We start from the raw sequence: 7,500 nt of genomic DNA, 5'->3' as shown, positions 1-7,500 counted from the left end.
AACCTAACCCATATTGTACCTTAACCTAACCCATATTGTACCTTAACCTAACCCATATTGTACCTTAACCTAACCCATATTGTACCTTAACCTAACCCATATTGTACCTTAACCTAACCCATATTGTACCTTAACCTAACCCATATTGTACCTTAACCTAACCCATATTGTACCTTAACCTAACCCATATTGTACCTTAACCTAACCCATGTTGCGCCTTAACCTAACCCATGTTGCGCCTTAACCTAACCCATGTTGCGCCTTAACCTAACCCATGTTGCGCCTTAACCTAACCCATGTTGCGCCTTAACCTAACCCATGTTGCGCCTTAACCTAACCCATGTTGCGCCTTAACCTAACCCATGTTGCGCCTTAACCTAACCCATGTTGCGCCTTAACCTAACCCATGTTGCGCCTTAACCTAACCCATGTTGCGCCTTAACCTAACCCATGTTGCGCCTTAACCTAACCTATGTTGCGCCTTAACCTAACCTATGTTGCGCCTTAACCTAACCTATGTTGCGCCTTAACCTAACCTATGTTGCGCCTTAACCTAACCTATGTTGCGCCTTAACCTAACCTATGTTGCGCCTTAACCTAACCTATGTTGCGCCGTAACCTAACCTATGTTGCGCCGTAACCTAACCTATGTTGCGCCATAACCTAACCTATGTTGCGCCTTAACCTAACCTATGTTGCGCCTTAACCTAACCTATGTTGCGCCTTAACCTAACCTATGTTGCGCCGTAACCTAACCTATGTTGCGCCTTAACCTAACCTATGTTGCGCCTTAACCTAACCTATGTTGCGCCTTAACCTAACCTATGTTGCGCCTTAACCTAACCTATGTTGCGCCTTAACCTAACCTATGTTGCGCCTTAACCTAACCTATGTTGCGCCTTAACCTAACCTATGTTGCGCCTTAACCTAACCTATGTTGCGCCTTAACCTAACCTATGTTGCGCCGTAACCTAACCTATGTTGCGCCTTAACCTAACCTATGTTGCGCCTTAACCTAACCTATGTTGCGCCGTAACCTAACCTATGTTGCGCCTTAACCTAACCTATGTTGCGCCTTAACCTAACCTATGTTGCGCCTTAACCTAACCTATGTTGCGCCTTAACCTAACCTATGTTGCGCCTTAACCTAACCTATGTTGCGCCTTAACCCAACACACGTTGGGCCTTAACCCAACACACGTTGGGCCTTAACCCAACACACGTTGGGCCTTAACCCAACACACGTTGGGCCTTAACCCAACACACGTTGGGCCTTAACCCAACACACGTTGGGCCTTAACCCAACACACGTTGGGCCTTAACCCAACACACGTTGGGCCTTAACCCAACACACGTTGGGCCTTAACCCAACACACGTTGGGCCTTAACCCAACACACGTTGGGCCTTAACCCAACACACGTTGGGCCTTAACCCAACACACGTTGGGCCTTAACCCAACACACGTTGGGCCTTAACCCAACACACGTTGGGCCTTAACCCAACACACGTTGGGCCTTAACCCAACACACGTTGGGCCTTAACCCAACACACGTTGGGCCTTAACCCAACACACGTTGGGCCTTAACCCAACACACGTTGGGCCTTAACCCAACACACGTTGGGCCTTAACCCAACACACGTTGGGCCTTAACCCAACACACGTTGGGCCTTAACCTGCTCTGTAATTGTCATACGACGCGTTAAATTAGTGTAGTGTTGCCTAACTGCAACCCCCGCAATATAGTTTGCTACTCGCACTGCCCGGTCCCCAGAGTATCGCTTCATGTTAAACACCTTGCAGCTATACACTGTAATGCGGATGGCGGCAGGACGTACATGCTCAATGCCCTTCGCAGTTGTTCATTGGCATTCGCATGGCGAAGCACAGCCTACGTTGTGGTACGGCTTGTGGCAACTGTCCGCTGATGTTGTACGTCCAAATCACACACTGTACCGCACATTGGTCCTCATGTACTGAATGATACATCGTGGTACATGTGTGACCGTACCACGACTGCGCCAACAACGGCGAACCATACGGTCCAAATATTGTGCACTCAGCTACGTGTCGTCTCCCTATAAGAGCTGGATTGCAGTATGGTATGCCGTGGATGGCGATCAGCATGAGCCGTCTGTTGATGTAGTGGCGCGTGTTGTCAGACGTAGTCGTCTCTTCTCACACACCGTGATAGCATGGTGCACTGCGTTCCACATCTGCGACATGCGACAGAGGCCGGTTGACAGTCGTTCGCGCAATGGACATCGCATACGTACGGGGGCCACCTTCCACGTGTTCGCGAAGCGTGCACATGTTGTTGCGTGTATGTGGGCAGACATAGTGTGTCGTGACACCTGACACAGGCATGCAACAATCGTTGAATTTGCAAATGGCGATGGACGTCTACGTTTGCTGGTGACGTTACGCAAATGAAGAACTGGTAAACCGTTGTGGTGCGGTTGTTCTCGCTAGAGGTGAATCAGTGATGGCGACGATCGGTTGAGCTACCAACCGGTTGTTTCAGCGATACCCACCATGCCCACGAACGTGAATGGCATGTGGGTGTGAAGCGATACGCGGCGGTGGCTGGGTGGGACCGTCCCCGGCCGGTGAGGGGGGGCCTTCCGGCGTGCTGGCCGCGCGGTGCGTGGGCGCACGCGCTACAGCCGGCTGGTGGGGGCGGCCAGTGGCAGGCGCGCCGGCCGACGGAGGCGGCAGGCGGCGCAGCTGCGCGCCGGCGCACCCTGCACGCGGCGCCGTGCGGCCAAAGTAGGTCCTCGCGGGCCCGGTGCGAAGCGCGGTGGACATCTGCAGTGTGCTGGTCCGATTGAGGACTGTGTGCGCTGAGGATGCGCCGCCGCCCGGCGCTCGGCGCCGCGACGCCGTCTGCTGCTCGGTCGCCTCTGCGGTTCTCGCAGGTGGATTGTATCGCAGCTGTGCGGACGTGTTGGCGCGTGCGCTGTGCTGGGAGAGTTCGCTTCGGCACCCAAGTGGGGCTTTTGTCCTTCTGTGGCGCTGGCGTTGGAGCTGCCGGCCACCGTAGGTGGCGCGTGTTGTCTCCCGCCGGCAATGCCACGACAGCACGCTCCCGGGCCTCTGTCGGCAGCGGCAAGCTCAGTTGGGAGCACGGGTGGTCGCACCTAAAGCGTCTACTCGCCAAACTCCGGGCGATTGCGCCTCTCTCGAACCCGACCAAGTACTTAGGACGGCGCTGCGCGCCGCCGGGACCTGAGAGGGTTTCGAGGTGTATTGTGCAGGGGAGCTCAGCCTCCTCCTGTTTGCAGAATAATTGAGCGGACGCTTGCGTGTTCGCGCGGGCCCCCGGGACACACTCCCGGGCGGCCGGCTGCTCAGCTCTAGTTGACGCAGCTCCCTGGTTGATCCTGCCAGTAGTCATATGCTTGTCTCAAAGATTAAGCCATGCATGTCTCAGTACAAGCCGCATTAAGGTGAAACCGCGAATGGCTCATTAAATCAGTTATGGTTCCTTAGATCGTACCCACGTTACTTGGATAACTGTGGTAATTCTAGAGCTAATACATGCAAACAGAGTCCCGACCAGAGATGGAAGGGACGCTTTTATTAGATCAAAACCAATCGGTCGGCTCGTCCGGTCCGTTTGCCTTGGTGACTCTGAATAACTTTGGGCTGATCGCACGGTCCTCGTACCGGCGACGCATCTTTCAAATGTCTGCCTTATCAACTGTCGATGGTAGGTTCTGCGCCTACCATGGTTGTAACGGGTAACGGGGAATCAGGGTTCGATTCCGGAGAGGGAGCCTGAGAAACGGCTACCACATCCAAGGAAGGCAGCAGGCGCGCAAATTACCCACTCCCGGCACGGGGAGGTAGTGACGAAAAATAACGATACGGGACTCATCCGAGGCCCCGTAATCGGAATGAGTACACTTTAAATCCTTTAACGAGTATCTATTGGAGGGCAAGTCTGGTGCCAGCAGCCGCGGTAATTCCAGCTCCAATAGCGTATATTAAAGTTGTTGCGGTTAAAAAGCTCGTAGTTGGATTTGTGTCCCACGCTGTTGGTTCACCGCCCGTCGGTGTTTAACTGGCATGTATCGTGGGACGTCCTGCCGGTGGGGCGAGCTGAAGGCGTGCGACGCGCCTCGTGCGTGCTCGTGCGTCCCGAGGCGGACCCCGTTGCAATCCTACCAGGGTGCTCTTGAGTGAGTGTCTCGGTGGGCCGGCACGTTTACTTTGAACAAATTAGAGTGCTTAAAGCAGGCAAGCCCGCCTGAATACTGTGTGCATGGAATAATGGAATAGGACCTCGGTTCTATTTTGTTGGTTTTCGGAACCCGAGGTAATGATTAATAGGGACAGGCGGGGGCATTCGTATTGCGACGTTAGAGGTGAAATTCTTGGATCGTCGCAAGACGAACAGAAGCGAAAGCATTTGCCAAGTATGTTTTCATTACCAAGTATGTTTTCATTAATCAAGAACGAAAGTTAGAGGTTCGAAGGCGATCAGATACCGCCCTAGTTCTAACCATAAACGATGCCAGCCAGCGATCCGCCGCAGTTCCTCCGATGACTCGGCGGGCAGCCTCCGGGAAACCAAAGCTTTTGGGTTCCGGGGGAAGTATGGTTGCAAAGCTGAAACTTAAAGGAATTGACGGAAGGGCACCACCAGGAGTGGAGCCTGCGGCTTAATTTGACTCAACACGGGAAACCTCACCAGGCCCGGACACCGGAAGGATTGACAGATTGATAGCTCTTTCTTGATTCGGTGGGTGGTGGTGCATGGCCGTTCTTAGTTGGTGGAGCGATTTGTCTGGTTAATTCCGATAACGAACGAGACTCTAGCCTGCTAACTAGTCGCGTGACATCCTTCGTGCTGTCAGCGATTACTTTTCTTCTTAGAGGGACAGGCGGCTTCTAGCCGCACGAGATTGAGCAATAACAGGTCTGTGATGCCCTTAGATGTTCTGGGCCGCACGCGCGCTACACTGAAGGAATCAGCGTGTCTTCCTAGGCCGAAAGGTCGGGGTAACCCGCTGAACCTCCTTCGTGCTAGGGATTGGGGCTTGCAATTGTTCCCCATGAACGAGGAATTCCCAGTAAGCGCGAGTCATAAGCTCGCGTTGATTACGTCCCTGCCCTTTGTACACACCGCCCGTCGCTACTACCGATTGAATGATTTAGTGAGGTCTTCGGACTGGTACGCGGCATTGACTCTGTCGTTGCCGATGCTACCGGAAAGATGACCAAACTTGATCATTTAGAGGAAGTAAAAGTCGTAACAAGGTTTCCGTAGGTGAACCTGCGGAAGGATCATTACCGACTAGACTGCATGTCTTTCGATGTGCGTGTCGTGTCGCGCAACACGCTACCTGTACGGCTCGCAGTAGCCGTGCGCCGCGTGCGGAACCACGCGTGCTTCTCAAAACTAACGCCAATGTTGTGTGGTACGAGCGCTGAAGCGCTGGAGCGGCTGGCCTGCGGCACCTGGCGCCTGGCGCCGGTTTTGAATGACTTTCGCCCGACTGCCTGTCCGCTCCGGTGTGGAGCCGTACGACGCCCATCGGCCGTGAGGCCGTTGGACACAGAACGCTTGAACAGGGGCCGCCACACGCCTACGTCCCGCCTATGCAACTGTCTTGAAAGAGACAGTGTAAACTAAGAAAAGATCACCCAGGACGGTGGATCACTCGGCTCGTGGGTCGATGAAGAACGCAGCAAATTGCGCGTCGACATGTGAACTGCAGGACACATGAACATCGACGTTTCGAACGCACATTGCGGTCCATGGATTCCGTTCCCGGGCCACGTCTGGCTGAGGGTCGGCTACGTATACTGAAGCGCGCGGCGTTTGCCCCGCTTCGCAGACCTGGGAGCGTCGCGGCCGCCTGTGGGGCCGGCCGCGCCTCCTTAAACGTGCGATGCGCGCCCGTCGCCTGGCGGTTCGCATACCGGTACTTACTCGGTAGCGTGCACAGCCGGCTGGCGGTGTGGCGTGCGACACCTCGTACAACGACCTCAGAGCAGGCGAGACTACCCGCTGAATTTAAGCATATTACTAAGCGGAGGAAAAGAAACTAACAAGGATTCCCCCAGTAGCGGCGAGCGAACAGGGAAGAGTCCAGCACCGAACCCCGCAGGCTGCCGCCTGTCGTGGCATGTGGTGTTTGGGAGGGTCCACTACCCCGACGCCTCGCGCCGAGCCCAAGTCCAACTTGAATGAGGCCACGGCCCGTAGAGGGTGCCAGGCCCGTAGCGGCCGGTGCGAGCGTCGGCGGGACCTCTCCTTCGAGTCGGGTTGCTTGAGAGTGCAGCTCCAAGTGGGTGGTAAACTCCATCTGAGACTAAATATGACCACGAGACCGATAGCGAACAAGTACCGTGAGGGAAAGTTGAAAAGAACTTTGAAGAGAGAGTTCAAAAGTACGTGAAACCGTTCTGGGGTAAACGTGAGAAGTCCGAAAGGTCGAACGGGTGAGATTCACGCCCATCCGGCCACTGGCCTCCGCCCTCGGCAGATGGGGCCGGCCGCCCGCGCGGAGCAATCCGCGGCGGGGTCGTGTCCGGTTGCCTTTCCACTCGCCGCGGGGTGGGGCCGTTCCGGTGTGCGGTGGGCCGCACTTCTCCCCTAGTAGGACGTCGCGACCCGCTGGGTGCCGGCCTACGGCCCGGGTGCGCAGCCTGTCCTTCCGCGGGCCTCGGTTCGCGTCTGTTGGGCAGAGCCCCGGTGTCCTGGCTGGCTGCCCGGCGGTATATCTGGAGGAGTCGATTCGCCCCTTTGGGCGCTCGGGCTCCCGGCAAGCGCGCGCGGTTCTTCCCGGATGACGGACCTACCTGGCCCGGCCCCGGACCCGCGCCGCTGTTGGCTCGGGATGCTCTCGGGCGGAATAATCGCTCCCGTCAGCGGCGCTTCAGCTTTGGACAATTTCACGACCCGTCTTGAAACACGGACCAAGGAGTCTAACATGTGCGCGAGTCATTGGGCTGTACGAAACCTAAAGGCGTAATGAAAGTGAAGGTCTCGCCTTGCGCGGGCCGAGGGAGGATGGGGCTTCCCCGCCCTTCACGGGGCGGCGGCCTCCGCACTCCCGGGGCGTCTCGTCCTCATTGCGAGGTGAGGCGCACCTAGAGCGTACACGTTGGGACCCGAAAGATGGTGAACTATGCCTGGCCAGGACGAAGTCAGGGGAAACCCTGATGGAGGTCCGTAGCGATTCTGACGTGCAAATCGATCGTCGGAGCTGGGTATAGGGGCGAAAGACTAATCGAACCATCTAGTAGCTGGTTCCCTCCGAAGTTTCCCTCAGGATAGCTGGTGCTCGTACGAGTCTCATCCGGTAAAGCGAATGATTAGAGGCCTTGGGGCCGAAACGACCTCAACCTATTCTCAAACTTTAAATGGGTGAGATCTCCGGCTTGCTTGATATGCTGAAGCCGCGAGCAAACGACTCGGATCGGAGTGCCAAGTGGGCCACTTTTGGTAAGCAGAACTGGCGCTGTGGGATGAACCAAACGCCGAGTT

General features: G+C 55.7%; 3 non-coding genes across 3 annotated transcripts in view; all 3 read left to right on the top strand.

Moving 5' to 3' along the window:
- The first annotated feature begins 3,369 nt into the window (after positions 1-3,369).
- On the top strand, positions 3,370-5,297 carry LOC124580541. The gene has a single exon (XR_006973173.1). It is a non-coding gene; the product is annotated as a small subunit ribosomal RNA (ribosomal RNA).
- Positions 5,298-5,648: 351 nt separating this feature from the next.
- Positions 5,649-5,803, top strand: LOC124580522. The gene has a single exon (XR_006973156.1). It is a non-coding gene; the product is annotated as a 5.8S ribosomal RNA (ribosomal RNA).
- A 188-nt stretch (positions 5,804-5,991) lies between these two features.
- The window catches only part of LOC124580545, a 4,222-nt gene continuing 2,713 nt past the window's right edge, over positions 5,992-7,500 (top strand). Inside the window, exon 1 of the ribosomal RNA XR_006973177.1 lies at positions 5,992-7,500. This exon is cut by the window's right edge and continues 2,713 nt beyond it. This is a non-coding gene — a ribosomal RNA (large subunit ribosomal RNA).

Source organism: Schistocerca americana, unplaced genomic scaffold, assembly GCF_021461395.2.
Source record: "Schistocerca americana isolate TAMUIC-IGC-003095 unplaced genomic scaffold, iqSchAmer2.1 HiC_scaffold_332, whole genome shotgun sequence".
Taxonomy (NCBI): domain Eukaryota; kingdom Metazoa; phylum Arthropoda; class Insecta; order Orthoptera; family Acrididae; genus Schistocerca; species Schistocerca americana.
Note: the sequence above shows the minus strand (reverse complement) of the source record. Positions and strands in the feature narration are given on the sequence as shown.